Source organism: Hordeum vulgare, chromosome 3H, assembly GCF_904849725.1.
Source record: "Hordeum vulgare subsp. vulgare chromosome 3H, MorexV3_pseudomolecules_assembly, whole genome shotgun sequence".
In the NCBI taxonomy this organism is placed as follows: Eukaryota; Viridiplantae; Streptophyta; class Magnoliopsida; order Poales; family Poaceae; genus Hordeum; species Hordeum vulgare.
The window spans coordinates 567,322,869-567,341,982 of NC_058520.1; positions in this window are offsets into that span (position 1 = coordinate 567,322,869).

Below are 19,114 nucleotides of genomic sequence, written 5' to 3' on the forward strand. Positions count from 1 at the left end.
TCATCATTGGTTTGAGATTATCCCTCTACATCATGTCATCTTGCTTAAGGCGTTACTCTGTTCATCATGAACTCAATACACTAGATGCATGCTGGATAGCGGTCGATGTGTGGAGTAATAGTAGTAGATGCAGAAAGTATCGGTCTACTTGTCTCGGACGTGATGCCTATATGTATGATCATTGCCTTAGATATCGTCATGACTTTGTGTGGTTCTATCAATTGCTCGACAGTAATTTCTTCACCCACCGTGATAGTTGCTATTTTGAGAGAAGCCTCTAGTGAACACTATGGCCCCCGGGTCTACTCCACACCATATTTTCAGCCTTACACTTTTTACTTCATTGCACTTTCCGCCTTCAGATCTCACATTGCAAACAATCTTGAAGGGATTGACAACCCCTTTGAAGCATTGGGTGCAAGCTTGTTTGTGTTTGTGCAGGTACTCTGGACTTGACGAGACCCTCCTTTTGGATCGATACCTTGGTTCTCAAACTAAGGGAAATACTTACTGCTCATGTGCTGCATCACCCTTTCCTCTTCAAGGGAAAAACCGACGCAAACTAGAGAAGTAGCAAGAAGAATTCCTAGCGCCAAGGAAGGACTTTTGTTACCATAGCAGAAGAATTTCCGGCGCCGTTGCCGGGGAGGAAGATCAAGTCAAGAACTCATCCAAGTAGGTGTCGCAAACTCATCTCTTGCATTTACTTTGTTTGCCAGTTGCCTCTCGTTTTCCTCTCCCCCACTTCACCAATTTGCCTTTTTCGTTCGCTCTTTTTGTTCGCCCTTTTTCTCGCCTGCTCTTTGTTTGCTTCTGTGCTTGCTTGCTTGTTGAAGTTACCTTGAATCAAAACACCAAAATTTGTGACTTCTCGAATACTAATAATAATGATTTTATTAGTACTCCAATTGCTCCCGCCACTAGTGCGGAGTCATACGAAATCAATGCCGCTTTGCTGAATCTTGTTATGAAAGAGCAATTCTCTGGCCTTCCTAGTGAAGATGCCACATCCCATCTCAATACCTTCATTGAGTTTTGCGATATGCAAAAGAAGAGACATGTGGATAATGACGTGATTAAATTGAAGCTTTTTCCTTTCTCGTTGCGAGATCGCGCAAAAACTTGGTTTTTTTCTTTGCCTAAAAATAGTATCGATTCTTGGGATAAGTGCAAAGATGCTTATATATCCAAGTATTTTCCGCCGGCTAAGATCATCTCTCTCCGTAATGATATCATGAATTTCAAGCAACTTGATAATGAACATGTTGCACAATCTTGGGAGAGAATGGAATTAATGATTAGAAATTGTCCCGCTCATGGCTTGAGTCTTTGGATGATTATTCAAATCTTTTACGCTCGCTTGAATTTCGCTTCTAGAAATATCTTGGACTCCGCCTCAGGTAGAACGTTCATGGAAATCACTTTAGGGGAAGCCACAGAGCTCTTAGACAACATCATGACGAACTACTCTCAATGGCACACTGAAAGGTCACCTACTAATAACAAGGTACACACTATAGAAAAAATTAACTCGTTGAGTGCTAAGATGGACGAGTTAATGAATTTTGTTGCTAGTATAAGTGCTCCTTTGGATCCTAATGATATGCCCTTGCCTTCTTTGATTGAGAGTAGCAACGCTAGCTTGGACGTTAATTTTGTTGTTAGGAATAACTTTGGCAACAACAATGTTTTTAGAGGAAACTATAGTCGTAGGCCTTTTCCTAGTAACTCCTCTAATAACTTTGGCAACTCCTACAAAAATTCTCATGGAAATTACAATAAATTACCCTCTGATCTAGAGAGTAATATCAAAGAGTTCATCAACTCTCAAAAGATTTTCAATGCGTCCATAGAGGAAAAACTACTCAAAATTGACGATTTGGCTAAGCGCGTTGATAGAATTTCTAGTGATGTTGATGCTTTGTAAGTTAGATGTGCTCCTCCCAAAATAAACATGGATGAAACTTTGAAAGCTATGTGTGTTTCCATGATTGAAAGCCAAGAAAGAACCGCCCAAATTCGTGCTAGACATGAATGGCTTAAAAAGGCGTGTTCTCGTGATGAGAATCACGATGATCTTAAAGTGCTTGGTGTGACTCCCATTGAATCTTTGTTTTCTTGTGTCAAACCTAGTGATTATGGGGCTGGATATGAATCCACTTTGGTTGAAAAGTGCCCCAATGATTCAGAGTCCATCTATCTTAATGCTAAAAGCATTGAAAGTGGAGTAGAAGATGTTAAAACTTTGAGTAGTAATGAAATTACTACCGTGGATTTCAAGGAATTCAATTATGATAGTTGCTCCTTGATTGAATGCATTTCTTTGATGCAATCCATGTTAAACTCTCCACACACTTATAGCCAAAACAAGGCCTTTACCGATCATATCGTCGAAGCTATGATAAAATCTCTTGAAGAGAAACTTGAATTGGAAGTCTCTATCCCTAGAAAGCTTCATGATGAATGGGAACTTACTATCAAAATCAAAATCAAAAACTATGAGCGCAATGCTTTGTGCGATTTGGGTGCTAGTGTTTTCGCGATTCCAAAGTCGTTATGTGATGTTCTGGGTTTGAATGAGATTGAAGAGTGTTCTCTTAATTTGCATCTTGTTGATTCTACTGTCAAGAAACCCATGGGAAGGATCGATGATGTTCTTATTATTGTAAATAGGAACTATGTACCCATGGATTTCATTGTGCTTGACATTGATTGCAATCCTACATGCCCTATTATTCTTGGTAGACCTTTCCTAAGGACTATCGGTGCTATCATCGATATGAAGGAAGGGAATATTAGATTTCAATTTCCTTTAAGGAAGGGCATGGAACACTTTCCTAGAAAGAAAATAAGATTGCCTTATGAATCCATGATGAGGGCCACTTATGGTTTGAGCACCAAAGACGATGATACGTGATTCTATCGCTTTTATGCCTAGCTAAGGGCGTTAAACAATAGTGCTTGTTGGGAGGCAACCTAATGAATTTATCTTTTTCTTTCTGTTTTTTTTGTGTCCCCACCATCACAATTCTATTGTGATTTTGTTTTTTGTGTTTCTTTTTGTGTCTGAGCCAAGCAAAACCTTTATGACTAGTCTTGGTAATGGTTGTTTGATCCTGCTGGAAAAAGAAAGAAACTTTTCGCTCACGAGATGATTTTTCATTTTTATTCACAAAGAGATTTTGAGTTAATTCTATTTGCTGATGATTGATATGCCTTTTTCCCAGGCCGTCGTAAGTTTTCAGATTTTTTTGAGGTAACAGAAGTATACGAAGTATATAGATTGCTACAGACTGGTCTGTTTTTGACAGATTCTGTTTTTGTTGAGTTGGTTGCTTGTTTTGATGAAACTATGGTTAGTATCGGGGGGTACTAGCCATGGAAATGTGAGAATAAAGTATCCCAACACCAATATATATAGAATTCAAGTTGTCTACAGCACCAAAAGAAGTGGTAGTCTGTTTTCTTGTGCTAATGTTATCACGAGTTTCTGTTGAAGTTTTGTGTTGTGAAGTTTTCAAGTTTTGCGTGATGTTCTCATGGACAAAGAGATAAGGAGTTGAAAGATCTTAAGCTTGGGGATGCCCAAGGCATCCCAAGCCAATTCAAGGACACCAAAAAGCCTAAGCTTGGGGATCCCCCGGGAAGGCGTCCCCTCTTTCGTCTTCAATCCATCCGTAACATTACTTGGAGCTATATTTTTATTCACCACATGATATGTCTTTTGCTTTGAGCGTCTTGTATCGTAGGAGTCTTTTCTTTTTGTTGTGTCACAATCATCCTTGCTGCACACCTTTTTGAGAGAGATAGACATGCACTCATCGTGATTTTGCTATAATGCTCATAGTGCTTCACTTATATCTTCTGAGCTAGATACTTTTGCTCTTTGTGCTTCACTTATATCTTTTGAGCTAGATACTTTTGCTCATAGTGCTTCACTTATATCTTTTCAGCTAGATAATTTTGCTCTTTGTGCTTCACTTAAATCTTTTGAGCTAGATACTTTTGCTCTATTGCTTCACTTATATCTTTAGAGCACGGCGGTGCGTGATTTGGTAGTTGGCTTATGCTATGAAAGTAGCCCCAAATGTGATAGGTACCCAAAGAGGATGCAAAAACCTCCATCTTCATGTGCATTGAGTAGAAACAAAAGTTTTGATTCCTCTCAATTAGTTTTGAGACGTGGATTTGGTAATATTAAGAGCTATGTTGGTAGGGTGTTGTGAATCTAGAAATACTTGTGTTGAAGTTAGTGATTCCCGTAGCATGCACGTATGGTGAACCGCTATGTTAGGAAGTCGGAGCATAATTGATCTATTGATTGTCATCCTTTGTGTTGAGGTCGGGATCACGCGATGGTTAACACCTACCAACCCTTCCCCTCGGAGTATGCGTTTAGCACTTTGTTTCTATTACTAATAAAAACTTTCGCAACAAGTATGTGAGTTCTTCATGACTAATGTGAGTCCATGGTATAGATGCACTTTCATCTTCCACCATTGCTAGCCTCTCTAGCGCCGCGCAATTCTCGCCGGTGCACAAACCCACCATATGCCTTCCTCAAAACAGCCACCATACCTACCTACCATAGCATTTTCATAGCCATTCGAGATATATTGCCATGCAACTCCCACCGTTCTGTCTCATGACTTGTGCCATCACTCTCATATTGCCTTTGCATGATCGTAAGATAGCTAGCGAGATGTTTTCAATGACACACGCCATGCTAGATCGTTGCACATCCCGGTACACTGCCGGAGGCATTATCTATAGAGTCATCACCATTTTGAGCTGTGAGTAAATAAAATTGTGATGATTATCATTATTAGAGCATTGTCCCATGTGAGGAAATAAATAAAAGAGGCCAAAGAGCACAAAAAAACAAGAAAAGGAGAAAAAAAAGAGGCCTAAGAGCCCAAATGAAAAAAATAAAAGAGAGAAAAAGAGAGAAGGGACAATGCTACTATCTTTTTCCACAGTTGTGCTTCATAATAGCACCATGTTCTTCATGATTGAGAGCTTCTTGCTTTGTCACTACCATATGCTAGTGGGAATCTTTATTATATAACTTGGCTTGTATATTCCAATGATGGGCTTCCTCAAAATTGCCCTAGGTCTTCGTGAGAAAGCAAGTTGGATGCACACCCACTAGTTTTCCTTTTGAGCTTTCACATACTTATAGCTCTAGTGCATCTCTTGTATGGCAATCCCTACTCATTCACATTGATATCTATTAATGGGCATCTCCATAGCCTTTTGATACGCCGAGTCAATGTGACTATCTCCTCCTTTTTGTCTCACAACCACCACCACACTCTATTCCACCTATAGTGCTATATCCATGGCTCACGCTCATGTATTGCATGATAGTTATAAAAAGTTTGAGAAAGTAAGAGTGTGAAAACAATTACTTGGCCAATTCCGGGGTTGTGCATGATTTACATTAGTTGTGTGAGGATGATGGAGCATAACCAGACTATATGATTTTGTAGGGATAACTTTCATTAGCCTTGTTATTTTGAAAGTTCATGATTACCTTGCTAGTTTGCTTGAAGTATTATTGTTTTCATGTCAATAACAAACTATTGTTTCGAATCATACGGATCTGAACATTCATGTCACGTGAAACAAGTTGCAAAGGACAACTATGCTAGGTAGCATTACACATCGAGGACGAGCAGGAGTTAAGCTTGGGGATGCTTGATACATCTCCAACGTATCTATAATTTTTGATTGTTTCATGCTATTATCTTGTCAAACTTTGGATGTTTTGCATGTATTTTATATATTTTTGGGACTAACTTATTAACTCAATGCCAAGTGCCAGTTCCTGTTTTTTCCATGTTTTTGACCCCTTTCAGAGGAGATTTCGAAACAGAGTCCAAACGGAAGAAAATCCCCGAAAAGATTTTTTCCGTAACGAAAGAAGATCGGGAAGCTTGAGAGCCAAGGCAGGGGAACCTCAGGGGCCCCCACAAGCCCCCACCCCATGGCCAGGGGGGTAGGCCACGACCCACAGGCTTGTGGGCCCCCTAGGCACCCTCTGCCCTAAGGTTTGCGCCTATATATTCCCTAAAAATCCCAAAAAAATCAGGAGATCATCGAAAGTACTTTTCCGCCGCCGCAAGATTCTGTCTCCGCAAGATCCCATCCGAGGCACGTTCTGGTGCCCTGCCGGAGGGGGGATTCGGACACGGAGGGCTTCTTCATCAACACCATGACCTCTTCGATGATGCGTGAGTAGTTCACCATAGACCTATGGGTCCATAGCTAGTAACTAGATGGCTTCTTCTCTCTCTTGGATCTTCAATAGAAAGTTCTCCATGATCTTCATGGAGATCTATCCGATGTAATCTTCTTCTGTGGTGTGTTTACCGAGATCCAATGAATTGTGGATTTATGATCAGATTATCTATGAATCTTATTTGAGTTTCTTCTGATCTTTCTTATGCATGATTTCATATCCTTGTAATTCTCTTCGAGTTGTGGGTTTTGTCTGGCCAACTAGATCTATGATTCTTGCAATGGGAGAAGTGCTTGGTTTTGGGTTCATACCGTACGGTGACCTCACCCAGTGACAGAAGGGGCAGCGAGGCACACATCGTGTTGTTCCCATCAATGGTAAAAAGACGGGGTTTTCATCGTTGGTTTGAGATTATCCCTCTACATCATGTCATCTTGCTTAAGGCGTTACTCTGTTCTTCGTGAACTCAATACACTAGTTGCATGGTGGATAGCAGCCGATGTGTGGAGTAATAGTAGTAGATGCAGAAAGTATCAGTCTACTTGTCTCGGACGTGGTGCCTATATGTATATTCATTGCCTTAGATATCGTCATGACTTTGCGCGGTTCTATAAATTGCTCGACAGTAATTTGTTCACCCACCGTGATATTTTCTATTTTGAGAGAAGCCTCTACTGAACACTATGGCCCCCGGGTCTACTCCACACCATATTTTCAGCCTTATACTTTTTACTTCGTTGCACTTTCCGCCTTCAGATCTCACTTTGCAAACAATCTTGAAGGGATTGACAACCCCTTTGAAGCGTTGGGTGCAACCATGTTTGTGTTTGCGCAGGTACTCTCGACTTGATGAGACCCTCCTTCTGGATCGATACCTTGGTTCTCAAACTGAGGGAAATACTTACTGCTCCTGTGGTGCATCACCCTTTCCTCTTCAAGGGAAAAACCGACGCAAACCAGAGAACTAGCAAGAAGAATTCCTAGCACCAAGGAAGGACTTTTGTTACCATAGCAGGCTCCCTGGGCCACCTCTGTCCTAGGTCTTTCGCCTACATATTCCCAATAATTCCAGAAAAAATCAAGAGATCAACGAAAACACTTTTCCGCCGCCACAAGCTTCTGTCTCTGCAAGATCCCATCTGGGGCACGTTCTGGTGCCCTGCCGGAGGGGAGATTCGGATACGGAGGGCTTCTTCATCAACACCATGACCTCTCCGATGATGCGTGAGTAGTTCACCATAGACCTATGGGTCCATATCTAGTAGCTAGATGGCTTCTTCTCTCTCTTGGATCTTCAATACAAAGTTCTCCATGATCTTCATGGAGATCTATCAGATGTAATCTTCTTTGCGGTGTGTTTGTCGAGAGCCGATGAATTGTGGATTTATGATCAGATTATCTATGAATCTTATTTGAGTTTCTTCTGATCTCTCTTATGCAAGATTTCATATCCTTGTAATTCTCTTCGAGTTGTGGGTTTTGTTTGGCCAACTTGATCTATGATTCTTGCAATGGGAGAAGTGCTTGGTTTTGTGTTCATACCGTGTGGTGACCTCACCCAGTGACAGAAGGGGTAGCGAGGCACGTATCGTGTTGTTGCCATCAAGGGTAAAAAGATGGGGTTTTCATCATTGGTTTGAGTTTATCCCTCTACATCATGTCATCTTGCTTAAAGCATTACTGTGTTCATCATGAACTCAATACACTAGATGCATGCTGGATAGCGGTCGATGTGTGGAGTAATAGTAGTTGATGCAGAAAATATCGGTCTACTTGTCTCGGACGTGATGCCTATATGTATGATCATTGCCTTAGATATCGTCATGACTTTGCGCGGTTCTATCAATTGCTCAACAGTAATTTGTTCACCCACCGTAATATTTGCTATTTTGAGAGAAGCCTCTAGTGAACACTATGGCCCCCGGGTCTACTTCACACCATATTTTCAGCCTTACACTTTTACTTCGTTGCACTTTCCGCCTTCAGATCTCACTTTGCAATCAATCTTGAAGGGATTGGCAACCCCTTTATAGCGTTAGACGCAACCTCTTTTGTGTTTGCGCAGGTACTATGGACTTGATGAGATTCTCCTACTGGATTGATACCTTGGTTCTCAAAGTGAGGGAAATACTTACTGTTCCTGTGCTGCATCACCCATTCCTCTTCAAGGGAAAAACCAACGCAAGCCAAGTCTCCGTCAACGTGCCAATTTCTGGCGCTGTTGTTTGAGAAGTAGCAAGTCCTCCCTCGCCCGAGGCATGGGCGTCTACCTCACCGGAGCTTCTACCTCCTGTGTTGAGAGACTCATCTCCCTTGCCGGAATCGTTGAGAAACTGATTAGTGACATCGCCAACTACAAAATCATCTTCCTGATATTCGTCTCTGCCGTGTATTGGATCCATAGTATCTACAAATTAATTAAACATAAAAACTAAATTAACTAACAACTAAAACTCCCGCTTATATACATCGAATAATCCACTTAATTAATCCATCATCGAATAATCCACTTAATATTATCGAATATATAATCTGGAATACATAAATAATACATCTCTCGAATAGAGTAATACATCTCTCGAATAATATATAAATGATCAGCCAACAAAGAATCGTCGTTGTACTGAGGCGCGGGCGATGGACACCCAAAGATCAGGGACCATCACCGGATCATAGCTCAGGTGAGATACCTGAAGAACCTGCTAGGTACTGGAGAACCTGGCATCCAACGCCTCCATGTAGCGAAGGACGTGCTCGTCCTCCTCCCTAACACGGCGACGTACCTCCTCCTCGGGGGGCCGGCACCCTCGGCACTAAAAGTGCCCCCCGTGACCGCCACCAAAGAAGCTCCGGATCGATGATGGGAGCCCGGTTCCTCACCAATCTACGCGCCCCGGAAGGTAACTCCTCCTAGTGCCAGCCCGGCGGAGCCTAGTCCCGCACATGCTCGCGCCTATCAAGCAGGTGGTCGCCACCGAGTCGACGACGAGGATGCGGGCCGGGCATCGTATGTCCTACTATTTAATAAACATTTCTAAACTTGTACTCTAAAATATAATACCTTTTAAAAATTTCATCAGAAAACTACATACGGAGCAAAATGAGTGAATTTATACTCTAAAATATGTCTAATGGATTCTCTTAACCTTTAAGGGACTTAACAAAATGGCGACATTCTGGATGTGCAGAAAATGATCCGTATTTTTCCTGGTCTCATCTACCCTTCTATATGTCACATTGTCTACTGTCAAAGGATTCAAGAAAACCATGACTTCATCATTACCTAGTAGTAATAGGCGCATGATGCTATGAAGCTTTACAAAGTTGTTTTGTAACGGAATCCCAAATAGGATAATTAGCTTTTTGGTACGCAGTTCAAAAAGAGCCATCCAAATATCGCTATTTGGAAGGACTTTGCTGAACTTCGTACTAAAAACGAATTATTCTATAAGGAACTCCGTTCCAAAACAACTTTCGAGAGCTTCATATCATCATGCGTCTATTACTACCAGGTAATGATGAAGCCAAGGATTTCTTCAATACTTTGACACACAAGGTGACGTATAGAAGCTAGCTAGCTAGCTAGGTTACATAGATCAGATCAAAAAAATTGAATAAACTTGTGCACATACATAATGTGCCATACTTGATAAATCCATTAATTGTTAAAGGACTACGAGAATCTATTGTCTACATATATATACTAATTAATTGCAAATACATAACAAAATTTTGCAAATGTCAAAGTTCATCAAACTTTTGTAAATAGTTATCAAATATTAACACAGAAATACGAGTAGCAAACGTAACACAAAAGGAAAACCTTAACCATTTATATGTCACATAATTTATATGTAAAATCTACTCTAAAACCGAAATCATTTATATGTCAAATCATTTATATGTCATTTATATGGCAAATCATTTATATGTCAAATCAAAACCTAACCAAAATCTTCTTTTTTGCACTAATAACCTACTTAACCTAAACTAACAATAACCTATTTAGCACTAACAGAGCCCTAAACTATCCTATTTGACCTAAACTAACACTAACTGAGCCCTAAACTAACTTAAATAACCTAATGATATATCATGGAGGCGCCGGGGGCAGGAGGAAGAAGGAACTGACGATGGAGGCGCCGGGGGCAGGAGGAAGAAGGAACTGACGATGGATTGAGAATTGTAACTCCGGCTTATATACACAAACTTTTAGTCCCGGGTTGGGGTTCCAACCGGGACTAAAGGCCCCCGCTTCCCGCCTCTCGGCCTGCCGAAAAAGGGCCTTTAGTCCCGGTTGGTTTGGGGCTCGCACTGGCGCAGAGTAGGGCAAAGTTTAGTCCCACCTCGCCAAGCGAGGGGCGCTCACTGTTGTTTATAAGCACCGCCACGGCAGCTCCTTCGAGCTCCTCTCTAAAGCAGGTCTATGGGCCTAACTTTCCTCTCTATGCTTGTTGGGCCTATTGGGCCCGCGGGCCTCCATCCTAGCCCACCTTTCGTGTAGGTTTCTAGTCGTATGCACACCGTGATGGTCCAATAGGCGACATTTTTTTTACGTAAATAATTTTTAGTCCCAGTTTATATTTTAATTCTTTGCTACTAAAGTTTTTTTTCTTTCTTTTTTCTTTTAGATTTCTATTAAAGATTTTAACAAAAAAAACTTTATGAAAATTCTTTTGTGTTGATATTTTTTTGTTTCTTTTTAGTTAATGTTTTACTTGATTCTTTTTAACAAATAAACACTTTGATAATTTTAGTTCATTCTTTTCAGTTAATGTTTTAGTTGATTCTTTTTAGTTGACATCATAAATTTTCAACAATTTCTAACTTCATTTGCTATTTTTCATGCATTTACTTTTTTTTTTGAGCTAATTGACCCTGAAATTCAAAAGCAGTACAAATGAACTCTGAAAATGTTGAAAATTGGCATGGTATCATCATTTCACACACATAGCATGTCCTAAAAAGTTGAGAGGGATACGACAAAAACCGAATGCACTTTGTGTACAAACACACGCAATCTTTTTTGAAGTATCAAGGTTTCGAACGAGAACTCATCTCTTACAATGGGATTTCATTTTTGAACTTATTTGAAATCCATACTTTTTGTGCGTTCAAAATGCACCATTTAAATGCACATCATAAAATTTCAACAATTTCTGACTTCGTTTGGTATTTTTCATGCATTTTCTTATTTTTTGAGATAATTGACCCTGAAATTGAAAAGCACTACAAATGAACTCTAAAAAGGTTGAAAGTTGGCATGGTATCATTATTTCACCCACATAGCATGTGCTAAAAAATTGAGAAGATTACGGCAAAAATTGGATGCACTTCGTGTACAAAACGAGTAATCTATTTCGAAATATGAGGCTTTCGAACGAAAACTCATGTGTTACAATGGGATTTTATTTTTTTTGAACTTATTTGACTTCAGACTTTTTGTGTGATCAAAATGCACCATTCAAAGGCACATCATAAATTTTCAACAATTTCTCACTTCATCTGGTATTTGTCATGCATTTACTTCTTGTTTTGAGCTAATTGGCCCTAAAATTGAAAAGCACTACAAATGAACTCTAAAAAGGTTGAAAGTCTGCATGGTATCATCATTTCACCCACATAGCATGTGCTAAAAAGTTGGGAGGGTTACGACAAAAACTGGATGTGTACAAAACGGACAATCTCTTTCGAAGTATGAGGCTTTCGAACGAAAACTCATGTTTTACAAAGGGCTTTCATTTTTTGTACTTATTTGAACTCCGGACTTTTTGTTTGATAAAAATGCACCATTCAAAGGAACATAATAAATTTTTAACAATTTCTGACTTCATTTAGTATTTTTCATGCATTTACTTATTTTTCTAAGCTAATTGACCCTGAAATTGAAAAACACTACAGATGAACTCAAAAAAGGTTAAAAGTTCGCATGGTATCATCATTTCACCCACATAGCATGTGCTAAAAAGTTTAGAGGGTTACGGCAAAAACTGGATGCACTTCGTGTATAAAACAGACAATCTCTTTCGAAGTATCAAAGTATCGAACGAAAACTCATCTGTTACAAAGGGATTTCATTTTTTTGAACTTATTTGAACTCGAGACTTTTTGTGTGCTCAAAATGCACCATTCAAAGGCACATCATAAATTTTCAATAATTTCTGACTTCATTTGGTATTGTTCATGCATTTACTTATTGTTTTGAGATAATTGACCCTGAAATTGAAAAGCACTACAAATGAACTCTAAAAATGTTGAAAGTTGGTATGGTATCATCATTTCACCCACATGGCATGTGCTAAACAATTGAGAGGGTTACGACAAAAACTGGATGCACTTCGTGTACAAAGCGGACAATCTCTTTCGAAGTATCACACTTTCGAACGAAAACTCATGTGTTACAAACGGATTTCATTTTTTTCAACTTATTTGAACTCCAGACTTTTTGTGTGATCAAAATGCACCATTCAAAGGAACATCATAAATTTTCAACAATTTCTGACTTCATTTGGTATTTTTCATGCATTTACTTAATGCTTTTTAACTAATTGACTCTGAAATTGAAAAGCACTACAAATGAACTATGAAAATGTTGAAAGTTGGCATGGTATCATCATTTCACCCACATAGCATGTGCTAACAAGTTGAGAGGGTTACGACAAAAACCGGATGCACTTCATGTACAAAACGGACAATGTCTTTTGAAGTCTCAGGGTTTCGAACGAGAACTCATCTGTTACAAAGGGCTTTCATTTTTTGAAGTTATTTGAACTGCAGACTTTTTGTGTGTCCAAAATGCACCATTCAAAGGCACATCATAAATTTTCAACAATTTCTGACTTCATTTGGTATTTTTCATGCATTTACTTATCTTTTTTGAGCTAATTGACCCTGAAATTGAAAAGCACTATAAATGAACTCTAAAAAGATTGAAAGTTGGCATGGTATCATCATTTCACCCACATAGCATGTGCTAAAAAATTGAGAGGTTACGACAAAAACTTGATGCACTTCGTGTACAAAACGGACAATCTCTTTCAAAGTTTAATACATTAGTACACATCACATAAAGTTTAATACATTACATAGATTTATATTCCGATCCCTTGCCTATGATCACTTTGTCGTAACCATGGAGCATCTTCATTGTTTAACGGGATGCTTGGGTCAATTTTCACTGTGAAGGGCGAAATTTCATCAAACTTGTTATAATCTGCTGACATGTCTGTCTTGTCCTTGATTCCCATGATGTTTATTTTCCCTGAAAGAACTATGTGACGCTTTGGCTCATCGTCCGATGTATTCAGGTGCATCATTGGCTAGGACGAATGGCTCGTCTGAAGGACATGTCTTTCATGTAGAAAACCTGAGCCACATCATTGGCTAGGACGAATGGCTCGTCTCTGTAACCAAGATTCTTGAGATCAACTATTGTCATTCCGTACAACTGGTCTACCTTTACCCCTTCTCCATTCATGTTCACCCAACTACACCGAAACAAAGGAACCTTAAAAGTAGGTCCATAGTCAAGTTCCCATATCTACTCTATGTAACCATAGTATGTGTCATTTTTCCCATTCTCGTGTGTTGCATCATAGCGGACGCCGCTATTTTGGTTGGTTCTCTTTTTATCTTGGACGGTCGTGTAAAATGTATTCCCATTTATCTCTTACCCTTGGAAATGTAATACAGTCGAAGAAGGTGACGTGGCTAACAAGTAGAGTTGAGCTCCAACAGTGTTGTCATTCATGAGACGTGCTCGCAACCAACTGCCGAAAGTATCCATGTGTTTTTCTTCAATCCAGGAGTCAGCTCTCCCCGGGAATTCGGAGCGTACAAAATTCTTGTGTTCCTCGATATACGAAGCCACGAAAGTGGAACTTTTTAGAACTGTGTAGTGTGCTTGATTGAAAGAATGCCCGTCCCTACATATCACTTCTTTCTTTCCTAGCGTGCCTTTTCCACTCAGTCTCCCCTCATGTCGTGATTCTGGAACACCAGTCGGCTTAAGATCAGGAAGAAAATCTACACAGAACCCAATGACCGCCTCTGTTCCATAGCCCTTGGAGATGCTTCCTTCTAGCCTAGCACGGTTATGAACATATTTCTTTAAGACTCCCATGAACCTCTCGAAGGGGAACATATTGTGTAGAAATACAGGACCGAGAATGGAAATCTCGTCGACTAGGTGAACCAGGAGATGCGTCATAATATTGAAGAAGGACGGGGGAACACCAACTCAAAACTGACAAGTCATTGTTCCACATCCTTCTATAGCCTTTCCAGACGCTCTCGATCGATTACCTTCTCAGATATTGCATTGAGAAATGCGCATAGCTTTACAATAGGTAATCGACCATTTTCCGGTGGAAGCCCCCTCAATGCAACTCGAAGCAACTGCGTCATAATCACGTGGCAATCATGAGACTTCAGGTTCTGGAATTTTTTCTCTGCCATATTTATTATTCCCTTTATATTAGACAAGAAGCCAGCGGGGATCATCATACTGCTCAGGCATTCAAAAAAGATTTCCTTCTATGCTTTGGTTAGAGCGTAACTCCTTAAGTATTGACGCCCTTTATCAGTCTTCTTGTCGTATGGGTCTTTCATACGTTGTTGCTGCTCATGTGTTTCTGGTGTATCTTTTGTCTTCCCATACACGCCCAGGAAGCCTAGCAGGTTCACGCAAAGATTCTTCTTCATGTGCATCACGTCGATTGAAGACCGGACCTCTAGGTGTTTCCAATAGGGTAGCTCCCAAAATAAAGATTTCTTTTTCCACATGGGCACGTGTCCGGTAACGTCGTCTTTCGAAATAGATTGACCGCTAGGACCCTTTCCAAAGATTACTATTTGATCCAAATCCTTGACCATAGCCAATAACTCATCACCAGTAGGGAGGTTAGGCTTCTTCTGGTGATCTGCCTCACCGTTGAAATGCTTGCCTTTCTTTCTTGCGGTATGATTGGTCGGAAGAAATTGACGACACCCCTGGTAGACAACCTTCTTAGATTTTTCCAAATATGTACCTTTAGTCTTATCTAAACAGTGCGTGTATGCATTGTATCCTTTGTTTGACTGTCCTGAAATGTTACTAAGAGCAGGCCAATCATTGATGGTTACGAACAGCAATGCCCGTAGGTCAAATTCCCGCTATTTGTGCTCATCCCACACACGTACACCTGGTTTGGCCCACAACTGCAAAACTTCATCAACTAATGGCCTTAGGTACACATCAATGTCATTGCCGGGTTGCTTCGGTCCTTGGATGGGCACTGGCATCATAATGAACTTCCGCTTCATGCACAACCAAGGAGGAAGGTTGTAGATACATAGAGTCACGAGCCAGGTGTTGTGACTGCAGCTCTGCTCCCAAAAGGATTCATGCCGTCTATACTTAGACCAAGCCATAAGTTCCTTGGGTCATCTGCAAAGTCCGGCCACTCCCTCTCGATTTTCCTCCACTGCGACCCATCTGCGAGGTGTCTCAACTTCCCATCTTTCAGAAGCTCGTCTTTGTACCATCACATCAACTTGGCATGCTCATTGTTTCTGAACAGACGTTTCAACCATGGTATTATAGGAGCATACCACATAACCTTAGCAGGAACCTTCTTCCTGGGGGGCTCGTCATCGCCCTCAACAGCATGAGGGTCATCTTGTCTGGTCTTGTACCGACGTGCAATGCATACCGGGCATTTATCCATATTCTCGTACTTTTCACCGCGATATAGGATGCAGTCATTAATGCATACATGTATCTTCTGCACATCTAATCCAAGAGGGCAGATAGCCTTCTTTGCTTCGTATGTAGTCTTGGGCAATTCGTTATCCTTTGGAAGCTTCGGCTTCAATATTTTTAGTAACTTCTCAAATCCCTTGTCAGATAAACCAGTTTCTGCCTTCCATTTCAACAGTTCCAGTGTGGTACCGAGCTTTGTGCTTCCATCTTCGCAATTTGGGTACAACAACTTTTTATGATCCTTTAGCATGGCCTCCAACTTCAGCTTCTCCTTGTATGTATCGCATTCTCTCTTTGCATCAGAAATGGCCCGACCAAGACGATCAGCGGGCTCATCTGATGTCGGTTGTTCTTCACCTCCTTCTTCTTCATTGTCTTACATTGCAGTATCACCGTATTCTTCAGTAAACATAGAATAGTTCTCATCATCATCTTCTTCTTTATTGTCTTCCATCTTAACCCCTCTTTCTTTGTGCATGGTCCAACAATAATATATGGGTATGAAACCTCTCCGAAGTAAGTGGATATGAATGGTTTTCGAGCTAGAGTACTCCTTCACGTTTCGACAGTCAACACATTGACAAGGCATAAAATTTTCCACTTTGTTTGCCTCAGGAACATCAATAAATTTATGCAGGCCTGCAATAAATCTAGAACCGCGTCGTTCGTCGTACATCCATCGCATCCTTACATCGATCTGCATCATACATTAATAGTGAAATGACCACGTACATGGACACATGCAATATTTTTGTATCAATTACAGATGAAAAGGATAAGGTTGCTAACCTCGGTCGAGGATACCATTTTGTGTGAATTTTAAGTGTGACGGATGCATTAGTTCCGGTTCGTAATGTACTCTGAAGTGCGTCGGTCACCGTACATCCATTGGCGGTTCATCTCTATTATGAAATTAAGTATATCACAAAACCATTGCAGAATATCATGAATAGAGAAATGACCAAATTAATATAAGTTCATCATCACATTAAAACCAAAGTACAGTAGTGATCAAATGTTATTATTGCAAAAATAAATACATAAAGTTCTCTCATAAAACAACATACAAACTATGTAAAACATTTAAATGCAACAACAAATGCGATCAAAATCGCAACTAAGGTAACAATTGACCCAACAACATAATGATACCAAGCCTCTTTATCAATGGCATATTTTCTAATATTCCTAATCTTCAAGCGCATTGCATCCATCTTCAAGCGCATTGAATCCATCTTCGACCGCATTTCATCCATCTTCATCTTGTGATCATCGACGACATCGGCAACATGCAACTCCATTTCCATATTCTTCTCCTCAATTATTTTCAATTTTTTCCTCAAGTAATTGTTTTCTTTTTCAACCAAATTTAACTTCTCGACAAGAATTTCTATGTAGGTTCGAATTTCCGGTTCACATATCTCCTAGATTAAAAAAATATATGCCGCGTTGGTCGGCATAATTGTCATAAACACTAAATAAAATAAATAGTTATAAAAGATAATATATACCACATCCAAATCATAGACAGGACGAGGGCCGACGGAGGCAGATACCAAAACCATCGCACTATATAATAACAAAAAAAGTAAGTAATTTATACAATTATCTATCTAAATCATACAAGTAATAATTTGTTTTCTTTTAAAACTAAGATAAGAACAAGAGGCTCACCACGGTGGTGGTGGCAATGAGATTGGCGCGGACAATCAACAACGGTGAGGACGGGCACGGAACGGCACCCTACACATGTGCAGACTCTAAGAAGTTAATTTAAGCTCAAATTTTGCATTTAAATCAAAATAATAGTGAGAGATGAAAGGATGAAGTAGCTAACCTTTTAGAACACTTCTGTAGTTGGTGCACCGTCAAACCTAGACAAATATTGAGAAAAATGGAGCTTGGAGGTCGAGCTTGGAGAGGAGAAAGCTTAAATAGTGTGGCTCGGGCATTTCATCAAAGACCTCATGTGCATGCATAGAATGGTGGCAAGAGCATGGCATGCACACCTCACACAGACAAAAAACAGAGAAGAGTGTGGGCGGGGCGAGGGTATATATAGGCATCTCTTTAGTCCCGGTTTGTGGACACAACCGGGACAGAAGACTAACTATTAGTCCCGGTTCTGGCCACAAATCGGGACTAATGCTCCGCGGCACGCCACATGTCAGTCGCTGGATCTTTAGTCCCAGTTTTTCCCCGAACCGGGACTAATGAAATGAAAAGAACCGGGACTATTACCCTGGCAACTCGAACCGGGACCAATGCCTTTGGTCTCGGTTTTTATTTAAACCGAGGCTAATGGTCATTTCAGCTCCGGCCGAAAGCCCCATTTTCTACTAGTGTAAACATCTTATATCATCTTAGGGGATATCCAATGTCGACCCTCAAGCTGGTAGTATCCGTCAAGATGTAATTGTCTCGTTCCTAAAAGCCATCCAGTAAATCGGCCCCAATCCATCCGTGGAGCAGTTTTGATCCTATTTTTGCCACAAACCAGAACCAAGCTTGGGGCATTTGCGGCAGTGTGGACACATAAAATGTCTGACTCTCACACCCATGGCACATCCAAAAGGAAGACGGAGCCCGCATTTTTGAAGCACCCCGCACTGTTTCCGCGCAAAAATACCCCACTCATCTTTCATCCCGTAGCCCTCCACTCAATTTTCACCCTTTTCCACCACTTTATTCTTTGCTCCCACCACCGACGCATGAAACCGGAGGAGAAGCAGTCGGAGATGGATGTGGTGGAGGTGCAGGAGGTTTCGAGTATCACGCTCCCCAAAAGATTAACTCGGCGATGCAGAAAAATCACCGCGTCAAATGGAAGGCCACGAACACTACAAGAAATCTGTTAATCCATGACGGATTTCTCATGACGTTCATGAAATCCGTCACATAAACCATCGCAAATTGACATGGTGAGGCTGGGCCCGACATGGTAGCCCTATCATGACGGACATCGAGATACCGTCATAAAAACCATCACATATCTAGGAGTTGGTCCGTCATGGATGGCTCGTGCTGATGTGGATGGACAGGGAGCGATCCTATCTGAGAAAAACTATGCATTCCCATTGGTCGAGTCAACCTGCCCACGGATCGAGCTCCCAAACCGTTCGATTTTC